General features: G+C 43.3%; 1 protein-coding gene across 1 annotated transcript in view; it reads left to right on the forward strand.

Annotated features, from left to right (window-relative positions):
- The first annotated feature begins 204 nt into the window (after nt 1-204).
- fut8b (fucosyltransferase 8b (alpha (1,6) fucosyltransferase)) overlaps nt 205-24,716 on the forward strand; it is a 99,983-nt gene continuing 75,471 nt past the window's right edge. The window contains exon 1 of the mRNA XM_086190054.1: nt 205-415. The gene's annotated coding sequence lies outside the window, so the exon portion shown is untranslated. The remainder of the gene's footprint in view (nt 416-24,716) is intronic.

The following is a 24,716-nucleotide window of genomic DNA, read 5'->3' on the forward strand; positions in this document are numbered from 1 at the left end:
ATTATAGATAGCATTTATCATTAGTTTTTTTTCTGTTGTCAATTTTACGAAATGATATTTACACAAGTCTAAAATAACGTATTAAGCCTATTGAGATTGCTGTACATAATGAATGCAACGTTTTATATGAAACATTTGTAACAATAACAGCGGCGAAAACTTTTATTTTGAAAGTCTAAAAGTGGATGGACAGTTTCCTTCTCCCTTCGTGTGTTTGACACCGGCCGTCCAGCACATCTCCACAGCACAGCACAGCCTTGCTTGTCGTACTCCAGACCCCAGCTTCCCCAGTTCCTGTTTCCGCCGCAGCCTTCCACTCAATATTTTGGAGCAACAACTATCGGCTGCTACCACGTCAGACCCAACCTCCACAGCCCCGGTCGGATGCCGCTGGAAGCCGGTGTACCCCTTCAAGGTAGGCGACAATAACCTGACTACATGGCGGAAATGTAGCAGATACGGAGGCAACGCTCAGCCCCGAGACATCCACGCTACATCCCGGCCTGTTGACTGCGTTACTGCTGAGATCACGGTGACCATACAGCGGCAGGGCAGGATTCTTTTGACCGTTATATGAACGTCTTTACCCGCGTGTATACGCGCTGCTTTAAAGGGGTGTTTCGGTGATACTTACGGCACATTAACACCAATCCCTTTGTTGCATATTCCGGTCAGGAACACCAAATGTGTGTGTTGTATTCACAGCCGGGGTAGTTAGCCTGAAAACCCGCGGCATTACCTGGACGGAAAAGTGTTTTCATTGTGTTGAATGGCAGTGTTGTTATAAGGCGCGAGCCGTGCTAGAAGCTAGAAGCTAGCTGTCTGTCTGTCGGTGTGTTTGTTTGCTCCGTTCGCCGCTGGCATGTAGGAGTTCTCACCGTGAAATGAGAGGGAAATTCATCTGACCTCACGCACAGAAATAAAGACTTGACATTGAGGTGGTGTTTCACTAGTGTGTACATCCTTCAGCGTCTTGACTTCATTGTGTTGTGTGCGCGCGCGCGCGCGCGTGTGTGTGTGTGTGAGAGAGAGAGTGTCTGTACGCGCACACAGCGAGCAGACAAAGCAGCTGCATGTGTTTCAGCCTCACTGCACCGCCGTCGGTGTAAGGAATGGTATTGTAATAACCACGTCCTCAGCCGGGCGTGCGTTTGTTTTCGGTACCGGGAGGTGGGGGTTGTTGTGCAATAAAGCCTCTGATACGGGAGAATGATGGAAAAGGGTTCGCTGTGTGTCATCACACTGGGGCAGTCAGAGGGAGCCTGCTGGGTGGCTTCTTGAACCCCATCCTCTCTACACAAACGCACTCACACAAACAGGACGTTACAGATGGAAGCACCTGTATACACACGCACACACACAAGTTCTGTTTAGACCTAGTCAGGCTAAAGCATGGGACCCCAAACTTTTTCCCTTGGAGGGCCCAAACAGACATTGAAGGTGGACTGAGGGCTTCAAATATCAAATTTGATTTTACTTTTTTTTTACTAGTGATCACATTCCAGGTCAACTGCCTCCTGATCAAACAAGAAAATATCAATGAGTAACTAAGAAGGCTACATGTCTTAAAGAGTGGTTTTACCTCACAATAAAAATGACATACACAGTTACGTAAAGTGTTATATAGTTATTTAACAAATTGAATTTTTTATAAATTCGATTTTTATGTTTTTGTTATTTTATTATATTCTATCTGGTTCCCAAATCTAAGCATGTGGCGGGCAAAACTTGGCCAGCATGCCTCACTTTGGGCATCCTGGGTTACAGAGCTTTCTTCCTAGGGGGACACTTGTAGGAACGAGTGTCAAAGTGCCACCTTGTGAGAACGTATGACTCTCTCTTAAAAGGAGGGCTGTAATATTGTCAGGATTTCAACAAATGAAATCTAAGTGCACAGACTGCTTCTAACATGACCGATTCGAGGGAAAACACAGGCTGTTTCTTATTACGTTCTCATGAAATCGATCGGCGGCACAAGCGAGGTGTTGCTTTTTTGTTGTTGTTGCGCGTGTGGCTGGAATGTATCAAAGGCCCTGTCCATTTCTGCAGCCAATATTACAAGACACATTTCAAGTCTGCACTACATACGGATATTTTTTACTTTGACAGCATATCGTCTGACAACAAATCATTAGGATGTGTGTGTTGTAGAGTGCAACAATTATCCCAAGGTTTCGATCCCCCTCTGCAGCCAATGCCCATTGTGTTGTCGTTGGAATTGTGGGTCGCTGACAAGGGGGAACCTCAACACGGAACATCTAATGCATGATTAATGTTATCTAATAAAGTCGGTCCTGGTAACTGGAAGTAGATTGATTGAGTTAGCAGCCCTAATCCATTCATGAATAAGTAAAGAGTCGTATATATTGCGGTGACAGCAGTCTGTGTTAAGAGAAGTGTGTCTGATTTCAGTTTGAGGATTAACTCTTTTTTTTTTTTTTTTCTTTTTCCAAAAGTGCTGTTGAAGGAACCGTAATAATTCCCATTTTTTGTTTTCCAGAATTTGGTGTCGGTGTGACCCTTTTTTAGTTTGAGTTTTGCGCCTTAAAGAGAAGAAGTTTTGGGCCCATAAAGTAAAGTGACTCATGCTCTGCAAGAGTTTGCTTTGATCTGGAATTTGCCATTTTTAAATTTAATAGGCGTACATCTATATCAGCAAATAATTACGTGGAAGCAGAGCACTTCATTCAAGTTGAGTATGATAACGTGCTTAAATATAGCTAACCCTCCAAAAGTACTGCAGATTTGAAAGGATTTTTTTTATTTTTTTTTCAGTAGACCTCTAACATTGTGTTTTTGTGCTTGTGGGGTTGATGTTGTGTAACAGATGATGCTGCTTTCTAGAGATGTGCTCTTCCTCCCCTCCCCTCCTTCCTCTGCCCTCTGTGCCGCCGCCCTCCGTGACTTACGCCCCTGTCTGTCTTCATTTTTGACTAATGACTTCATTAAACATATTAGTGTTGCTCCGCTAAAGAGGTTAGATGCGGCGCGATGAGCAAAAAAAAAAAAAAAAAAAAAAAACGGGCGGTGACTCATTTCATAGTTTCGTCTGTATTTAACACTGCACATTAGTCACATGGCATTCAGCTCTGCACAACACGCCACTGCCAAGAGGAGTTTTTATTTGAAATAGCAGTCGGATTTGTTTTTTCGTTTCAATTGCGTCTGCAGTACCAGCCTGTCACCTGCACAGCAGGCGCCTCTGTTTGCATGAAAAGCCATTCTAATTTCAAGCATCACAGTGTTTTGGCTCAGTGTACAGTGTGTGTATAATGCTTGATATTGGCTTCAGTGTGCTGTGTGTACATCCCCTTTTTGCACTCCTGTTGTCCCAGATATATTCTTTTTTTTTTTTTTTTTTTCTGAAAACATCAGGCGGATGAGAAGAGAAGGCTGAATAGAGCTATGGAGGAAACAAACAACACATTTTGAAGACATGTTCCCAGTTTGGGGGCCTCGTGCTATAAAAACAAAGAAGAGAAGAAGAGCCTGTGCAAGATGCAAGCAATTCTTGTAGCAAGTTGCTGTAACAATGCTACCAAAACAGGGAGGCTCATCCGGCTACATTGTTTTGTGGGTATTGTTAATCTCTGTGCAGGGCATTTCTGCTGCCCAACTCTTGACTGTAAATAGAGCTGAAGCTGTTGAGGAGATGTTTCTGATTTGGAGTGGAAACACTAACAATTATATTTGGATACAAGGACACAGCCTTACAAATGTACTTACTTACTGGCCTTTATGCCCACTGGCTGTGCTATTTCTCTCTTATTATTAAAGACTTTGTTTATCAAGACAGAAATATAAAAAAAAATATCCATCCCTGAACAGAACCACATTTGGTTCAATGAAAAATCTCTTTGAGCAAGCATCTTTTTTTTGTTTTTTTTTTAAGCTGGTGCTTGGTGTCCGTTTTCTTTCTTGCCTACCCTCCAGGGCTTTTAAAGGCACAATAAAGAAAAGAGAAAGTAAACCTCTTAAGATGGTAATGACGTAGTGGCGACTATCGGTGATGCATCGTGCATTAGAGTATGGATTGTGAAAGGAACCAAAATTGTGCCATCTGCATACCTGCAGCTTCTGTTTCTTGTAAGGTTGCAGAAACCCTTCTTTCCAAAGGGCCAAATCTATAAGAAAAAAAGCCATCTGCCATCACTCTTTTCCTGCTCTCATCCTGCCAGAGGTCCATTATTATCTGTATTGTAAGACAGAGTGTCTGTCTAGTGATTGCGAGAGCCAATCACAGGGCGAGCGTGGGGCAGGTTTCCATGGAGAAAAGCGGGCTGGTCAGAGAGGCTGCTGAAGCTCCGCTTGAGCAGACTAGCCTGATCCAGGCTGATAGCGTACTGTGTATAGAGAAAAGGCCTCGGTAGGGCTTCCCTTCTGTCTGCCTGTCGGAATGTTCTGCCGCTTGTCTACCAGTCGCACTCCGCTGAATGTCTGAAGGCGGGGTGGAAACAGCGCAGTCAAATGGGCACACCAAGAGTCCGTTATTCCCTCAGTCTTGGTGGGCTATGTGGGAAATGTTTTAATGTGGGTGGAGAGTTGATTGTGCCCTGGCCTGTCAGAGAACTTCACCACTTTCGCACAGATTCTGCAATGAAGTCATAAAATGACCCCAGTATCAGGACACTTTGCTTGTTTACATGGAACCAAACAATGGCATTTCAACACAATGTCCACATTTAGAGAGAGCTGTTGCACCATTCCAGCTGTCCTTTGTACACAGATGTTGATTCGGTGCTGTCCGCTCAGCGCCGGAACGTTCTGCCCCCTCCCATTCCATATCTGTGCTTTTTTTTTTTTTTTTTCCTCCAGATGGCACGTGGCGTAATATTCCTTAAACAGAGTGCGTACAAGGGCTTCACCTCCAAAAGTGTGCTGCCCCAGCTCTGTTTGACCCTGCAGGGATCAAGGGCCCAGCCTGCTGTGTCATCAGAGAGGATGTGTTTCTGTGAACCTGCAGTCTTGTTTCTAGAGGAGTCTGTGCTGCAGCCTCAGCTGGGATGTGGATCTTACAACATTTCTTCTCCAGCTGTCTAGAAATAGGCTTGTAACTATCCACATGCAAATACTCTTCTTCCCCTTTTTGTCTTTTTTCAGTTGGCTGCAAATAACTGTCTTGTTTCACATCAAGTACGATATACACAGCTACTTGTAAAGCCACAAATAGGTTCATGGGTCATCTGGGTTTTTTTTCTGAATATTTAGCAGCAGGTCAGTTAGAATGTGAAGTTTGTGGCACCTCCTCTGCATGAGGAACTAAATTCACGTGGGTATGACACACTCTCAGAATTTTTAGCTCATCATAAGTTGCCGAGGGACTCATTGTGGGACACAAACAGCCCCCCCCCCCTTCGCTGCCACCCACCTACCCACGAAATCCCCTGATGCTCAGTGCCAAAGGCCCATGAAACAGCCTGGTCAGCCCGTCTCCACCTCAGGCCCAGTCAGACATACAGCTAAATGTTGCCTGACAGGATACTACTGTGTTACTTAAAAGCAGATCTACCTACTTCAGTCTCATGTGGCCTCTTTCCAGCACAGGAGCCTCCTGAAAGTACAAACCCACACTAATGGCACCCACGAATGGGTGGGACATAGATTTGGAGTGCAGAGGAGGCAGATGGGAATGGAGGGAAAATTAGGAAAGAAGAGAGATGTAGTAATTGGGACAGCTGCACAGCTTGAGGCACAAGCAGTCAGATCACCCAGCTCACTCCAGGCCCCACTCTCCCCCACTCCAACCCCCACCCTCCCCCTAAAAATAAAAATGAAGCCAGAGACCCAGATGCTGGCCATTAGGATCACGGTGACAATAGCCCAAATTCAATCTGCGGCCAGAACACAGAAGGCGCACAGAACGCCATGAAGACACAAACAGAACAACAGAACAAGAGTGTGAGCTCACATGACAGAATGGGTTCATTTCACACACTTGGGTAGAAAGGTTGTGTGACAGGCTTGCCTCTGCATGGGGGGTGGGTGAATATTATACGGTTTTCAACAGGAAGCCTAAATCCTCTCCACCAATGTAAAGTATTGGTGAATGGCCTGCATTGAGCAGTGATATCTGATCCAGTATTTGATGGGCTGCATGCAGCAGCCACCACACAGGTCCAGGGAGGGTTCAACTCCAGGCTCCAGGAAAGAGGAAAGTGGGACCTGGACCACAATGAAAGGCCCATTATCTTTCTTCAAGGCGGGGGGCTATTTGTGTCACTTGTGCCTGTCCAGCTTTTCTAGGGGGTTTGTTCATAGTAGTGGGGAGAGTATTTGTGGTGCTATTGATCCCCAAGGGGAAAATTCATCTTTGTGACCTCTATTGAGAGGTCAGGATTTGGGGTCAGCTCTGCTTTATAGCCGCCCTCATTGCTGGGGGTGCCTCAGTGTTACAGTTAAAGCCAAGCTCCCCTGATGTCTGCCAAGTTCACACGAGGTGAAGTGGTTAATGTGCCCGTGTCCATCTCCATATCTGCCAAAGAGTTCATTTTTAGTGTGTGTGTGTGTGTGTGTGTGTGTGTGTGTGTTCTTGTACTTGCTACTTATTGAGGACTAGAATACGTATTTAACCAACAGAGTGAGGACATTTTTGGAAAGTGAGGACATTTTAGCCAGTCCTCACATCTTCAAAGGGTAGTTTGAAGGTCAAGACTTGGTTTTGGGGTTGAGGTTAGACTTAGGTTGTGGTTAGGTTTAGGGTCAAGGTTAGGGTCAGGCAGTCAGTTGAGATGGTTAGGGTTCGGGTGAAGGGAATGTATTATGTCAATAAAAGTCCTCACAAAGATATAAGTACAAGGGTGTGTGTGTGTGTGTGTGTGTGTGTGTGTGTGTGAGTTATGTGCAGTTTACTGATGGCTGGCGGTGTAGGGCGGCAGGTGAGGCGATTGTAAAGGATCGTAGAGGATTGGCCTGATTGGATTTCTGTGGCAGGAGTCCTGTCACCTTAGCCGGCCTCCAAAAGACAGTACAGTAGCAATCAGAGGGCATCAACACTGAAAATGTACAACCATTTTTGTTTTCACACACACACACACACACACACACACACACACACACACACACACACACACACACACACACTGACTGAACCGGAGTTTATGAATGGCTTGCTGCTTTGTAAATGTCTTTTTTCAGGAACAACTCCAAGATGGTTAGCAGTTTCACCTTGCATCTGTAGAACAGTTTAATTGCTTGATGGTATATTTGTAACCGCCCTAGCTGTTACATTTTAGCGTCCCATCACCTACCCCATCAAAATAAAAAAAGGTATTGTTTTTGAACACTTAACGTGATCGATAATTACAAGCAGAAACCAATTGTTTACCAAGCTTTTATTTCTGTTATCAGTAGCCTTAAAAGAGCAGAATGCAATTGATTAAATCTCTCACTCTCTCACTCGCTTGCTCTCTCTCTCTCTATATATATATACCTAAAACACTTTGCTCTATTGAGGTTGTCAGGCCTTTCTTCAGGGGTTGTTGAAAAGCACTCTGGGAAATATAGGAAATCACTAACTGAACTTGAATTAGACGAGGAAGTCCCAAGGAAAGTGGCTACGATAAAACAGAAATGATAACAATCATAGAATAACTCACTGAAAGCATTGTGCAACACACACTGATGATTTTCAGCCGTGTGTGATACCCGTATTGTCCTTTTCCTTAGGGCTGTTGGGGATTACTTTATATAGAATATCAGGAGCAGGGATCAGAGTGGCGTTTTATAAAGAATGAGAGGAATTTTAGCCAGACACATGTGAAATGTCAGATAAGATTGCTGTTGAAATACTTTTGTTTGCAATTATGAGGAGGCGTTCCTGAATACATGTGGTCTAAACTGGATGTTCCAGGGTTGCAAAAGTCAGGCAATATTCAAAGTTGGAAACATTCCATTGGAGTTTACAGGAACATTTAGGAATTCATGAGAACGAATCGAAAATTTGGGGGTGATTTATACTAACTGTTTTTGCCCTCTTATAAACAGACATTCATGAAGATTGTTTTATTCATATAAGCAGATATCCAGGAATATATTTGTTATACTTTAAAATGTCATTTTTCAGCTCCATCTATGGGTTAGTAGAACTTTAATTAACTTGATATATGGAACAGAGAACTAGCAAACAAAAGGCAGTAGGAAAAAAAATATAAAATCATTTTTGATTTTGATATTTTCAACTTAGTTATTTGCTATTAGATTTAGTATTTGGGAGGCAAGGCCAGAGTTTATTCCAGCTGTCCTTGGGAGAGAGGCGAGTTACACCTCGGACAGGTCCCCAGTTCATCGCAGGACTGCTTTCAACTCTTTTGACAAGTAAAAAAAATAAACAAATAAAAAATTAGAGGCTTGAATTCCGTTTATAATTTCCAGAACATTTCTGGAAATCTACAGAAAACCTCCCTCCAAGTTTCCAGAAACAGTCTTCATTTTGTATAACCCTTTGTTTTATGTTAAATATTAAAGACTCCAAGCAGCGTCGCTATGAAACGTGCGGAACAATCGTCAGCTTTCAGTTGGGTTCACTTAGTCATCGGCGGTACCGACAGAAGTATTAAGGAGTTAGGCCTGCGTAATGTGGACAAACCATCACATCAGCATTATTGTGACATAAAGTGCTGTTGAGAGGCATTTGATTTAACGTTTTATTAGCTCAATAGATTCCAGGCAGCTGAGCTTCCCCTTTGGACAGCTGTGGGAATGTCTCCCATCGGACCTCACAGCCATGTCTCTTGTTGCTTAATGGTATTTCAGGGTATTAAGAAGTTCTGTGCGCCAGAGAAGTATCTTTCCCAATTTTTCAGTTATTGATTGAGCTATAAAGATAATTTATGATGCCCATAGTGTAAGCTTTTCACTGAGATATTGCATTCTATAATATTGCAATATCAATACGTATTTTCAGCGGTGGCAGGTGTTTGTAGGCTGCAGAGGCAGTTCCTATTATTAATATGTGCATCTCTGGTGAAAAGTGACATGTATTACTCTCAAGATAATACTGAGCTCATTGCCTGCGAGATGGTTTCCATCAAAAGAGAGCAATTTCCACCTCTAAAATAAATAGTTGCAGAAAAGAAAATAACAGTGTGTTCTTGTGTAACCATAATGTTGAGAGGAGAGAGGGAAGAAAGCTGCAGGAGGATAGTGTGGTTTCTAATCTGTTTGGAATTTGGAACAAACACAAGTTGGACCGTAAAATGTGTGGAAAAACATGATGATGCAGTGACCAAAATGATCACATCTCACCGAGTTTTACAGTGAAAACCGTGAAAAATATTAACACCTCAATACAGTGGTTGCATAAACATGGTTGTCAGTAAAATGACTCGTCAGATTCCGAGCGTTTCCTGTCCGTCCTCAATCGAGCACTTAAGACCGGGAGCTCTCTTTAAACGCGCATTACATCCATAAAAACAAGCCTGTCAATTCCAGATTTTAGTGCATAAGTGAGATGTATTAGAAATCAAAACACTGCCTCCACATTTGTCACATTAAAGCGGTGCGTTCAAGGACGGGGGAATCGCTACTTTGAGACATTAACATCCTTTCATGTCGTTGATGTCACAAAGTTGTGATGGCATTAAAAGTGAAATAAATCATTCAGGCTGACAAATGATCCAAATGATTCACCAAGTTAATGACATGATTTTTCATAGTCAATCGCAATTAATCACACATTATTTTTATTTGATCAGAATTTACCTTCACCTTTATTTTGGAATTGTTTGACTCATTTCAACATAAAAGTGGACAAATAAGTGCACATACAAAGCAAAGACGAACATTCTCTTTATGTTAAAGTAAGGACATTACATTAAGATAATAGAAACCAGTAATATGAGTACTCTTGCAGTGTAGCGCGTCTGACTTGGTTTCTTCCGGCAGCTCTCCTAGTGTGGCGTCAGATAGCTGTCAAAATCACGAGAGCGCAAATACGAACTAAACGAGCACAGGATCAGGAATTGAGGGCATAAAAAAACAACATTGAGAGGTCAAAAATAATCTTGTGGCAATTAAAATTTTGTCTTGAGCGTGTAAATTGTGACAGAGAGCAGTTGTGAGACGGTGGCGCTGCTCGCTCTCTCTTCTAACTTACATGCTTGCTCGCTTCGGGATGTTTTTTCACTCTCGATATTTTTTCCTACCAGAAATACGTCACGGGTGTAAGGCTCGACAAGACGATTGCCGATCGAAGTTCGTCGGCAGAATACGCCTGTTAATGGTCAGCTGCTTAAATCAGTTTTCTTGTGTGACTCCATACCTTCCTGATATAGTTGCTGTGTTAAGACTGTTTGCTACCAACTGTTGGTCTAAATAGGACTTCACAATAATACTTAAAATAAGAATCAAATCATGGAGCTGGCTAGTTTTGGCGCCGCTGACCATTAACAGGTGTACTTCGGCGAACTTCTTCTTCTACTCCTTCTTCTTCTACTCCTTCTTCTTCTGTGTGGTTTAATGGCATGTTCGTTGCATGACCACCACCTCCCGCCTAAGAAAAATTGATTTAAGCAGCTGACCATTAATAGGCGTATTCCGCTGACGAGCTTCGATCGGCAATCGTCTTATTGAGCCTTACACCCGTGACGTATTTCTGGTAGGAAAAAATATCAAGAGCCAAAAAACATCCCGAAGCAAGCGAGCGAGCGTCTAAGTTAGAAGAGAGAGCGAGCAGCGCCACCGTCTCACAACTGCTCTCTGTCACAATTTACACTCTCGAGACAAAACTTTAATTGCCACAAGATTATTTTTGACCTCTCAATGTTATGTTTTTTATGCCCTCAATTCCTGATCCTGTGCTCGTTTAGTTTGTATTTGCGCTCTCGTGATTTTGACAGCTATCTGACGCCACATCCTAGCCGCTGCTGTCATCGTGCCCTGTGAAAGTCATTGAAACAGACCATGCATTAGTACATCAAAAATGTAGTTACCTTACTAAAGACTTTTGCATTAATTAGTTACTTTTGTGTAACTCAACAGCTCTGTTCTACAGACTGGTGAGCTCAGTCACTCTCTCCAGCCTCACTCAGCCAGCTACCCACTGCTTCTTTCCCTTCTATCAGCCATATTGGGTCCTGACGCGTGCTGCCTGTTGGGACAAGCCATCTGCTTGTAACCCGCGTCAATTTTAACCACTTTTGTAGCTTCAGCACAACAGTTTTGTGGGGTAGTAGCCTTCTGTTGCATTCTCAAATCTTGGAAATTAGAGGCTGTCCCTTATGTTTTGCGAACGTCTACATTTCACTTCCTTTGTAAACTCCCTGTATAAGGCTGGGACTGCCTTCTGCCTTGATTTCACTCAATACAATAAAAGTCCAAACCGTAATATAAATGGTTATCATAAAACTACCACTCTGGTGCTTGGAGCCGCGCAATCCTCTAATGGACAACAGCACAAACCACCCTCTCACACTTTAGGTGTCCTGCTGCCATTCGTTCTTTTGTTCCCTGTCCTGTCCTTCTCTTTTATCTATTTTCAGCTGAGGTCACAAGTTAAAAATACAGTACCAGATTAGTGGAGCAATGTTGTGAATGTTGGAGGACCTCATGTTCAGACCCAACTCCTGTACTCTTCACCCCCTGTTGCCTTCTTCGTCTTGGTTTACTTGACTAGTCCGCATTCTGCTACCTCCTATAAGCTTTTTGATGACCTTTAGTCCTCAATCAGCATTTGTCAGAGTGGCAGCACTGGCATTCACCTACAGCAAAGCCATTGGCAAAGCAGCACGAGACCATTTGCATCTGACATACCTGTCATGTAGCCCCAGGGGTGTTGCATAGCATGGTGTCACTTCCTCCCCTTCCCTTCAATTTCATGTTGCCGTGCTGACCCTCCACTACCCTGCTGCTTCACATTTTCGGTGGCATCAGTGCAGACATGTCTTAAAAAGGGCCGGGTTGGCAGACCCATTTCTCAGTTTTCGCTGCGGTCTGGGTGAGCAGTAACAACATGCCAGTCAGATATAAGAGCCCTAATGGGAGTCCATGGGATGACACGGCATTATGCTGCTGGAGCTGTGGGATGGATGAAGAGAGAGAAAGAGAAAAGGAGGGAGAGCACAGGAGTCACTGCTTGACTACGCACCAGACATGATGAGGGCTGGATAGATGGGATGGAGGTGGTTTGAACCAGTGGGAAGTATTTTGTCTGTCTGTGCTGGTGGCCCTGAGCTATTTTTGACAGGGGATCACGGTGACACTTGTTGTCAGCCACACTACCGGGTTTTCAAATATGCTTCTGTAACATAACTGTGTGGGAAAAGCAGTTCTAGAAACAGAAAGGAGTTCCCCTAGCCTGATTTTTACTTTTCTTTGATCTGGTGACAACAGCGAAGAATGGAGATTGGCACATCAACTCAGCAAGGAGCTTTGCCTCTTCACTTTGATTTGTGAAGTAAATTGAGAATTATTACAGATGAATCTGGTGTCATGGTTGTCCCCCGACTCTTGATGTTTGCACAAAAACTAAAAACACTGCCACCAGTTGAACCACTGCGGTGTCACATGAGGGAGTGGATGAGTGGCATACCTCATCACCATTGTTGCATGTGCAGGGCACAATATGGTACTCGTAGCCAGTGAAGAGTCATTTACATTGTGGGGCAAGTTCGCTGTTGAAATATTTGTCGTGGTGAGTGGGTGAGTTGTTACAACAATGAGAGGGTAGCGCCTGACTCAGGTCGAGCTACGATGTTCGGGCTCCGAAATTTACAGATCCACTCACTCCAGATGACAACTTCTACGGGTTGTTTTACCCGTTGCATCAGGGCTTCACTTGACATTACACTTTAGCCATGTTTATCACCATGTCAACAATGCTCTGCAGATAATCATTGTCTTGTGGATTAGCATAACAACAGAGGAGAGGCTTTGCTTTAATTCCACTAACTCTGGACGAAGCTCCTTTTGTGTCGGCTCGGTTGCCGGGCTTGTCTTAACTGGGATTAGAAGCATGGGCTGCTTGCGCCCACCAGGCACCCACATTGCTCTAAAGCCCATGTACATAAACGAAGCCAGACTGGCGAGCTGACCTGTCATTTGAGATTTAATCAACAGTTGTCACCTTCACATGTCAATGGTGCCGCAGAACAGCTCACCTGTTCAATGACTGGCTGTTTGAGTGTCATTAATTTCAAGCCGATGCCTCTTAAGTAGGCTTCAGTGGCATGCAACTACCAGGGGGTAATGCCCGAACGTAGCATGCTCATCCTCGCACTGTCATTTATACTCTTATCAGCAGCCCAACTGGAAGCTACAACACCGAAACATATCCAAAGTTGTTCATTAAAATAAATTAACATGTAGCATCTTTTATTGCTGTTGAACTCCTGTAATTGCTTGGCTTGATTTGTTTGAAGTGAGTGGGTCCGGTTGGCAGTGTGTGCTGGAAGAGAAGACAGGCGTGTAGCTGGAGCAGCAGCAGTGTGCCGCGCTGTCCTATTTGGATCTGCTGGGGCGAGGCAGTAGTCTCTCCCACCGGATACTGGGGGTAACCACTTGTCTCTCTGCTGGCAGAAGGGCGAGGAGTGAAGGAGAAAGAAAAGGCAAACGGGGGAGTAGGCTGGTGGGGGGGGGGGTGGGGCGGCAGCAGCCGCTGACCCCATAAACACATGAGATTAAGAGGAATAATAAAGAGTGATCTTGGCAGTGCTTCGCTAATTTGCGCGGTAATTTAAAGAAATGCCAGTGATGTGTGGGTGGGCTAATTAAATGTGTGTGTGAGAGAAAGATGCACACTTGATTCCTGATTCTTGGAGTGAAGCATTGTCAGTTTCTCAAGAGAACAAGTGGCGGGGTGTTGAAAAGGAATGCAACACTTCCACAAACGCAGGCAAATCAGAGCTTAAAGATCCTCGAGTATCGTTCAGTCTTCTGTTGGGAATGTGAAGGTTTCTCTGGTAACGTCATGACGACACACTAGGACTTATCAGATGTCTAATTATCGAATCTGTGGAGGTCAAACCAAGGACCCCTCCAGCATTTAAGCACCCTCTCGCTAATAATTCTGCTAACAAATGCTCCAAGTGTTTTTATAGTTTTTTCTCTTCCTGAGAACATAAAAAAACAACAACACATTGACCGTCATATCAGCTCTTTGTAAAAAAGTACAGGTTGTTCACTAAATGTTTATTGTTATTTGAGACCGTATTTATTTAGACTAAGTAAACTTTATTCAACCTTAGGGCTTTGCTTACAATTTATCTTCATAAAATAGGTATATTTTAATAATACCCTGATTTTCTACACATTACAGACTTATTCTAAAATAGGATGTTGACAAGTTATCTTCATTTTTTTAAAAATTTATTTCAACTTTTTAGTGTTTTCTAAGTACGTTGCAACCGCTGCAGGAAAAAAAAGAAGCTATTCTCTATTTTGTTTCCGCACTGACAGCATAAAAACTGTGACCCAAATACCGAGGTATGAACCAAGATTTTTGTGTACTGTTACACCTCTCTCAAAAAGAAACCAACGCGAAGGAGCTCCTTTCAAGATTTGTCGTCCCAAACATGCTCCTGCCACACACAAACATCGAAACAAACACTAACACTCTGCGGTCATGCAGTGCGGTTTCACTTTTTAAATTTTTTTTTCTTGTGGCTGATATTAATAGTGTGTTTTCCTTTGCCAGGCTTTTCCCAGCCTCTTTAGCTGTGTTTAAGGCTACAAGCAGTCCACCAGCCAGCAGTGTTTAATTCCCTTTAACTTGCATTGTCAGTACTTGGCAAGAAAATGGCAACCGAGCGTAGCCGCTAGCTCTGGATGACATTCTCTTATTTAATCTGAGGGACTCTTGTGGACGGTTACAATAATTCTGTGACCCACATTGGAATCCTATTTTGTAAGACCAATCCAAAAAAAAAAAAAACCCAACAGAAAACCAACGCTTTATGTGCCTTGTTTTCTCTTCCATTTTTCAAGTGGGCGGGGGGTGGGGGTGGGTGGGTTTGTGCTCAGCAGGCTGCTGGAGCAGGTGACATCTGTGACCCAGCACAGCAGTGGTGGATGCTGGACACATGCTCCTTCCTCAAAGGCTACTGGCACCCTTTCTGCCTCATTGGGTTTGTGCCTACATGCACACGGTTAAACACAGACGCCGTTTAAATACTTAATCCGAAGCACTGTACATAAGGTTATTGTGAGACCATTGTGAGTCAACGTTCCTCGAGGATATCAACACTACAACATTTCTCCATCTACTTTTTATCTGTTCTAGTGACGGGGGGGGGGGGGGGGGGTATTTTTCATTATGTTAGATAGTTGACCCAAACTCAACATGCCTCTGCACCTGCTTTTTCTGAGCGTGGCAGACAGCCAAACATCAGGATCAACAGCTTAAAGAAATGTACCCCCTGATATGTACAGAGAAGTCAAGTCCATTTTTATCTTCATAGCATGTTTCATACAAAGTAATCTGAATGCTCAATTGTCAGACAGGCACTAGTTAATCATAGGCCTGAGAGGCCAGGTAGGTCTGGATTTTAGAAGACGACGCTGTTCTATTATCAGGCAGCACCTTCTTAGTTTTAAAACATTTACTTTGGATCATGGCTACAGTTAGGAAAGCCATGCCCGGTGATCTCGAGTGTTTTTAAGCAGGTCCAATTTATTAAGGAAGCGGACCATTAAGTGGTGACAATTCCTAGAGTTTTGCAGTAAATTCCCTATTTTATCAGGAGCCAGTGAAGGCGTAGTATATTCTGGCTGCAGCGATTTGGATGGGTTGGAGCCGAAACGCTCTTTTTTTGAAAGTCTGTCAAAAATAAATAAAAAAATAAATAATAAGGCTGTTACAGTAATGTTGCCCAGAGGAGATGAATGTATGACTCAGGTTTTCAGCTAAATATTTACCCTCGGCCCAGACATCTCTCTTATAAATTACATTTCCATGCAACAATACTGCATTCTTAATCACATTTAGAGCAGGGCCATCCAAAGTGGGGCCCAGGCCAGATGTTTAAAAAAAAACAACGGGTCTTTTAATGAAAGATAAGAAAATATTTAAAAAATTCAATTCATTGTAAATGATTGTTTATGTTTTCGCTTTCATTAAGTTTAAAAAAAAAAAAAAAAGGAACAACACCAACAAAATTCATTCTGGCCTTCAGCCCACTATTAATTTTCTGTTTTGGTCTTCAAAGGGGAAGAAGTTTGGCCACCCCTAATACAGAGAGAAACACACTGCCTGTCAAGTGCAGAAGAAAGGAAAAAAAGATGACGTCATTTTATAGTGAGAAAGTCTGTCGAAGGGGAAGAGGTTGAGTTAGATGCACTGGTCAACAAAACACAGCTCTTTGGCACTGAGGCTGTTGGTTGGTTCCTGTTTCCAACTGTTTCAACCTTAACTCGGAGGTTATTACTGTAACCGCGATGACCAGAAATGCCAAATTTTCCCTCACATCAAACCCCGTCTATCTTCTGCCAAAACGGAGCCAGAACCCACAGTGTTTTACACATGACGAGACTTAATTCTTTTTTTTTTTTCCCTTCAAGTTAGAGAACTCGTTGGACTAATATCATGCCACAGACAAATACGTTACTAATTAGCGTAATCTGCGAGAAAAAAACAATTATGTCTCCCTCGCAAAACGTAATTGAGAATGCAGTTTAGTCGTATGGGAATGTAATTTCCAGGAGAAAGGGCTGCTAGTCTATTGGACACACAAATCTGAAGAAAAAAACTAATCTCAGGAATTGCTGCTTCTCTGCGCTCGGCAGAAACACATACACACACCCACCCACACACACACACACACACACACACATGCATTATATACTGTACGCGTGCATGTATATAACTAAATTGGAACTTTGTTCAGCTTCACACAATAACAATCAGATGATTGATCTTGCTCGCTGAGTTATTAACACATTATATTTACCAAGCCATTAGCTGCCTGATAATTGAACTGTTAATTAAAACAAAGCCACCCCCTCACCCCTTCCACCCCCACCTCCTGTCACTGAACTGAATAGCACGATTTAAAGGGCAGAATATTAACTCCTCATCCATTTTCTCCTCCATTTCCATTGCCTCATAAGCTGTACAGATATCCAAGAATCCACAAGGGGGGTGGGGGGTGGGGGTGATTGCAAGTATTACAATCATATAATAAATCCCCAAAAAATGTTGTTTATTTTGTTTCAATTGATGTCTGTGTGATTTTCGATACAGTTTTTCATGAGCTCCACTCATCTATGTTGCCCATCCCTCCCCCCCCCCGGAGGCCGTGGGATTCTTCTCCTGGTTTCTAGCTGCATTCCATTAAAGCGCACGCTCCCTCTGATGTCTCTTATCTCCTCTCATCTCCTGCTGTAAAGACTGTCTCTGTTTGTTTTATGCTTCCTGCCAGTTTCTCCCAGGTTTTTTTTTCTTTTTTTCCCCCCCCCTCTCCTCTCCCCTCCTCTCTTAGGTGACGCCCAGCGCCTTATCCCGGTGTTTTGTGCCATGAATCAGAGTTGTCAGAATAACTTAATGGTGTGCTGACCCACCTGCTGACCCCCATGGTTTATCAAATCATATTCTGTAGCTCGACCCCCCCCCCCCCCCCACACACACACACACACCTTCCCCCTCCACACTCTCCTATTTTGTAAGAGGTATAGATTTGTTGCTCTATATATCTGGCATTGTAGTACTCTGCTTGCTTACTGCCGTTGACAGAGTGTGTGTCCAGTCCAGGCTATGCTTGACTGCATCAGGGTAATGCTGCTGGCTAGCGCAGAGCCAGCAAACAAACAACATATATTATATAGACGCCAAGGAGAGGTCTTATAGCCAAGGGGCCTAACTGTGAATGCGTTTGTATGCATACTTGTGCGATGATTGTGTCAGTGTGCGCTCCGACCTACTATGTAGCGTACTGCGAGAGTCAGACTGTGTCAGACCTGCTCCAGCCAAGCTTAAGGCAGTGATGTAATAACAGCAGAGTCTAATCTGCCTGAAGATAAACACACACACACACACACACACACACACACACACACATATATATATATATATATATATATATATATATATATATATATATATATATATATATATATATATATATATATATATATATATTTATATGTGTATAAACACATATATTGTTTGCGGGGTGTGTTTGTATGTGTGTGTGCACATCATTGTTTCGCAGTGGATGAAGAATTAGGCAATGGTAATCCACAGAAATCTGGATTAAACAAGGTTCCTGCAAGAAAAATTGTTCTGTTGTTTCCTGCAGCCAAGTGAGCAACACGTTGAAATACACGTTATTGTATTTTGTGAATAAATTCAAATGAAAGCTTTGCTATACATCTAAGTTTGCCACAACTTGTGAAAGGTGATCATTTCTTGTAAATGTAGTTACTGGCTACCATCTCTCAACCAACAGAGAGGTGGTTAAAAGAGAGGCTAATACTGACCAGTTCTGTTCCCATTTAATTGTCAACTGAATTAAAAAAACAGAGATGTCACCATAAAAGAAATGAACATTAGGATTGGAAGGAAAAATGTATGCTACCTAATACTGTCAGAAAATGGCGGTATAGGCAACAAAGCTGTAAAAGAGAAGAAGAAGAAGAAGAAGAAGATCAGACCAGAAAATATATGACATTATGGTTTCAGATAAAGTTCCTGAATATCTGGGGTGGACAACAGTGGCTAAACGAGCTGGTCAGTCACAGGAGCTAAACAATAGCTACGTGGGCTCATTCCTTCAAAAAAAGAAAAACAAGCGGGCGAAGAAATTGATACTGTTTGCTTAGATTTGTTTCCAGTAAGAATCTTGTACATCTGCGTTGTTGTTCAATAACTGAGATTTGTTGATATTGATTATTAATCGATTTTGGAAATGGAGTTTTAATCGTCCCACTCCACATGCCCATTTTATTGGTTTAGATACAACTGCTGCTTTCTTCTATACACTCCAAGTGTGAAGTCTATTTTATGCAGCCAACCAAAACCATACGAGCCAATAGTAGCTCTAGGGAAGTTAGACACGTACTTGTACAGAATCAAGGCTTCGCTAATCCTCCCACTTCTTTGAATATAACAAGAAGCATCTACGAATTAAAAAAGATCACATTTAGATGTACACCATGGAATCTTCTAACAACTGCTGCACTTTTGCATCACACTCTAATTATATCAGTTATTTGTTCAAGGGCTGTTTGTGGACTCAGGTCATATGATTGATATCAAAGGAGCAGTAGTAATAGAGACACCCTTGTCATTATGATCCGACACACTAATGATGATCTCATTTTCTCTCCATCTGTCACGGTCCCTCCCTCTCTTTTTTCTTTCTCTCGCCAAGTTTTTTTCTCCTTTTTCTGTGTAGATAACTATTGAATGACCATATTAACATCCCCCCTTGATAGCTCCAATATTCTTCAATCCACTCTTGTTGCACGCGCACTCACACACACACACACACACACACACACACACATGCACACCCACACACACTGGCCCGAGCTCAGGTGTGTATGAGGTTGCAGTCTGCTCTCTCTGTTAGGTCCCGAGCTCCCACCAGCCTTCCAGATGGCCGTAGTGTCAGCACCACTCCTTCTGTCCACACAACACTACCCACGTCCTTCCTGTCCTCACCGACTGCCCCCCCCCACCTCCCTGTTACTACTACTATCAAATATGTAATTTACAGTAAAGTGAAGTAATACTTCACTGCAGCGTCCAAAGTACATTTAATATGCAGTTTTGCTGTAAGAGATGTTGCAGTTCAAGGTCAGTAGCTAACGGTGCACCCCTGAAAATAGATGTAGGGGAAAATGACTCCTTTATAAAGAAGTAAAGGCAGAACATCAGATGGTTAACTGTAAATCACTCCATTAATATGTGTATCCAGTTGTCTTGGAAATAATAAGAAACCGTTATCAAGACACCAAATTATTATGTCCTAGTGATCTACCTTACAGAAACATAAATGTTTTTAGTAGAAGAAAATGGAAGCGCTTTCTCAGGCTGCAGATTGCATTGCATTTGATCAGTACACAACAGAAAACCAGACTTCTTTCTTTTTAAAACACGGATCATTAAATAATTCAGTGAAAGTTTGCAGAGGATGTGCTCTTGTTCTGCAATGCCCTGTTTCACATTCATACAGCAGCTCAAATTCACTGGGGGAGTTCTGCAAGAGAACCACACGTTTGTTTTCTTCCTCTACAAAGCAGCTGTACACCGGAACTGAGTGGACACAATGGGCTGAGGTTCTATGTGGGTGTTAAGGGAAGGGTGTTAAAGGGTTATTTATCCTCAGCCGGGCCACTTCATAGTCCCATTATCCTCTCTTGAACTTGTTGCTGGTTTTCATTTTTCATCTTTTGATTCAGCCCACTTGTTCTTCTTTAAATTCCACTCCCATCATCATGCCTTTTGGTCATTATCGCTAGCTATTCAAAAGCTGTATTCCCATTCACTCCCTGTGCTCAGTAGCACTTCTTTTCATTAACGTGCTTCATTCATTCCCTGCTGTTCTCTATTAGTACACTCCCCTTCCTCCCCCTGGTGAATTCCTCTCTACTGTATTTATAAACTCCCCATTTGTCCCTATCATCATGATCATCTCTCCCGCTGTCCTCTCCTCCTCTTCTTTCTATTCCCCTCCCTCTCAATCCTTCTTTCCTTCATCATGTGCTTTGTGTCTCTTTCCTCCTGCCCCCCCCCCCTTCCCTCTGCCTCCATCCTTACTGCAGGGTTTAATCATCCCTGTTTCTGCTTGCCTTGTCACGTTTGGCCCCCGTACACGTCTGTCCAGGCCTCGTCACACAGCGATGGCCCGAGCTGGGCTGACATCTCCTCGCAGCGCTACAGGCCTGTGATGTCCGTGACTCTCGTGCTGACCTGTCCCTCACTCTTCAAGGCACTGACATCATCAAAGTGGGATGCTTCTTATCTTGGGGTGGGGTTATTGATGGCTAAAAAGGGTTTTAGCCACATTTCCATCCGTACCAGATTAGAAGAGGAAGGAGGGGGAGAAGTCCCTTGCCTTTTTTAAGGTTATGAAAGATATCCGAGCTGGATTTTCGGGCATTTACCTGTAGTACGCATCCTGCCGTCTTCTTACTTGGTATTCTCTGGTTGTTGTTGGAGAGAGAGACCACATCAGCACTATTTTCTTCAGAGCTTTCCCCGCGCAGTGGAGCCGCCACTTCCCCAAGCACTCTGCTACAAATAACAAAACTAAGATCATAAGGAAGCATCGACTCACATGTGCTCATGCGCTTCCAACAGCACAACGCCATCCTTGATGCACACAAATGAAAGCCCGGGCATTCCTCCTCCATGGTGAAAAAGTGAGTCATGGTCCTTGTGCTCATGTAAACGGAAAGACTAGCTAAGCGAAAAATTGATTCAAAATGTCCTTTTATTTTGGGGGGGTGTGGGCCTGAGCTGTGGCACTGTGTGATTTCTCTAACAATCACAAGCAAATCAAGTCAAAGCCAGTGCAGGCTCATTAAATAAAATATGGGAGCAAGGATGAGAGGCTTCTTCCTCTTTTTCTTTATCCCTGCATATTCATAATGAGCGCTCATGCTGAATGTGGAGCGGAAGGGTGTTACACAGGTTGACATTATTTGGCTGGACACTTCTCCAGTGCGTGCTGTTATTCTGAAGAGGGCAGGGTGAGCTCGTTCAATACACGTCAGAGACGAGGAGCAGACTTTTGTCAGAGCTCTTCTTCCACTTCCTGATATCACCTTCACTTGGACTACTTGATTGAATTGCAAGGTGATAACCTGCAGGGATGTGAATCTTTGGGTGCCTCACGAATGATTTTTGATTCAAAATCTGACACAGTGGATAGTGTGTTAATAATTAGGCCCATGAATGAGTGAAACATCTCATTCATGTTCACGGGCGTGTGGCTTTTGTGCTTCGCCCTTGTCTGTAGAATATGAGACTCAACCTGCCAGTCATCCGTGATGTAATGAGAAGTGAATCTAAAGAAGGAACGGGTTGCTCTTGATGTCCATGCACCACAGGTAAGAGCTACCCTGGTTATGGTGGTCTGGGCTTCCGAGACTTTTGCCTTTGTTGCTTCGTAAAGCTGAGGTGCTGCTTTCTCTGTAAAAAAAACGGAAGTGATGGTATGACATACCTTGGCCCAGTTGTCTTGATCATGAATCTGAAACCTTTGTTTTTGACTATGCTGTAGGGGTGCTGCTCCTTCAAGGTAAAACAGGCTATAGATTTAGTTGGGTTGGTTTTTTTTGCCCGTTCAGATTCGGTTGGGAGTTTGCTGACAAAGTGATGCTGAGTGTGTTGGTTGACTGGAGTTGGCGGTTGCTCTGCTTCAGCTTCTTTCAACTCGGGTGGTGGCGTACGATGTGTGCCCGAGCATTTGTAGTGTTTGCAATGAACTTGACTTTCATTTTGCAAACTTTGCATATTGAATTACTCATGTCAAGCTGGTCTCTGAGCGTGAACTCCAGCCTGCACCCATTGGATTTAAAGCGAGCGTCTGGAAGCACTTTGGCTTTCACAAACTTGAATGTAAAAATGAGCTGGACAACAGCCAGACAATACGCAAGCTGTGTCATACAAGCTTGAAATATTTTAGGAACACGACAAATATGAGGAACCACATTTCGCGTTTCCACCCGAACGAGGAGAGAAAACAGCCAGTTGAAGTTGTTGCTGCCAACCAGAGAACCATCGAGCAGGTGATAACTAATTTTCAACCCAGCTCGGAAAAGGTGAAGCGAAATCACAAAGTCCATCGCAACTTTTATTGCCTGGTTTGTGTTCATTTACTACATGCTACTACAGGTGGTTGTGGTCGAAGGTAAAGGTCACCTGTGTGTCACATTGGTCCGATGCTTGTGAACGTGATATCTTAGGAAGCCATTAGAGGGAATTTCTTTAATTTGGACACAAATGTCCAATGGGACTGAAGGATGAGCAAGAAAGATTTTGGTGGTCAAAAGTAAAGGTCACTGCAACAGACAGTTAATTAGTTTATTCGTGTAAATCGAAACAATAAATCTTGCAAAAAGTGAGGTTTTCTTCACAAAGATCAGCATGTGATAGAAAAACTATCTGAAGAATATATTGATTGTCACGTTTAAAATGTAATCATATCACCTCAGCAGAGGAGACGCGTGTTCAGTGAGTGTCTTCTATGCCCCACTGTGCAATTAGAGATATTTCTTGTAAAATTCCCTAATTTTCAACTTAATCCATTATGAATGAAGACAATTCTGTTAATTTCTCTCAGCACACGAGTTTCCCTGCTGTTCGTATTCAAAAACACAGCAGTGGCAATCATGGATGACGATATGATTAAGAAATGATGCTCAGTAAATGATCAAAACTAGTTAACTTAAGTGACTTGATTTCAGTTTTGATTTCAAATGTAAAATAATGTTAAAGACAATACCGAACGTGGACGTTTGAGTAGAGGAGGCTTTGCTGTTTGGTGTGTTTACACTTTTTTCATTCACACTTAACTGTCCATCGGTAGCTTTTCATTGCTCTGTTTTAAAAGGGTGTCGGAACTTCAGCAGAACAGGAAGTGTGCAGGAATCAGTTCACTCTTTTCAGGATTTCTTTTTTCCGTTTATCTATAAATAATTCTTAATATTAACAGACTGAGGCTGAATTGTACAGGACGGTTTTAAGTTGTAGATGCTGGAAGGAGGTGGGCTAAGAGGCTACTGATAGTTCAGGATCAGATGCCTCCAGTGAACCCGGTGATCTCTCGCTGGCAACAGACCATGCTGGGGGGGGGGGGGGGGGGCAGTAAGAGCAAGCCCATTTAGATCTGGCTACACTCATCCATCGCCCAGAGTGACGGCTGAGAGATCTGCAAAGAGTGCAAAGAGGACTGTGACAGCCAGTGTTCATTAATGCTCCAGCCTCTCTGCTGTAGAGTCCAATCAAGGGGCTGAACACACAAGCACCCTCAAAGATTTCCAACACACACACACACACACACACACACACATACACGCTATCCAAGCAACTAGACAGGCGAGCAGAGCGTGGGCACTGATGGCTTCACTGTCTCAATTGATGGGTGCTTAGAGGAGGGCTACAGATGTGGGGCCGGCAAAAAAATGAGCAAGATGGAGCGGCGGTTGGGCTGTATCGATGTTTCTGTGATAGCCGGAGCTCAGCGCCGCTTCTGTTCTACATGCAAAGCCATCACATTAACCCATATGCTGCCCAGCTGTTTCCATTAAACGCTTTAGCCCTGAAAATCACTTCAGCTGTCACTACAACCCCAATAAAAGCCTGCGCACTCTCAGGTGCTGAATAATACAGGTAAAAAGCTGCGTTACATTTCACAGATATTAGGTGTTTAGCCAATGTCTGCGTGGAGTGAGTCACAGTGAGGGCAGTGAGAGAATTTATATTTATAAATTGCCAACATATTGCAGCCTATTTTTGCATAAATATCAGTGCATATATGAGGAGCTGACATAGATGTGTTGTGGCAGAATGTGAATCTACAGTTGCAGCGTCTGTGTATTTGTGCTGCCATTCAAATGTTTATCCCCCCCGCACACACACACACACACACACACACACACACACACACACACACACACACACACAATCCCATCTGAAACGTAATCAGCCGTGTGTGCATTGATTGTAAGCCTGTTTGGTGGGGTGATTGACTCAAACGCTGGACAAACAGGCAGAGAGGCCTGCTAGCATTTTCCTCAGATAAAAAGGACAAATGCTCACCGGAGGCGGGTGTGTC

Source organism: Aulostomus chinensis, chromosome 20, assembly GCF_037954235.1.
Source record: "Aulostomus chinensis isolate RoL2024-O1b breed Wild chromosome 20, RoL_Achi_v1.0, whole genome shotgun sequence".
In the NCBI taxonomy this organism is placed as follows: Eukaryota; Metazoa; Chordata; class Actinopteri; order Syngnathiformes; family Aulostomidae; genus Aulostomus; species Aulostomus chinensis.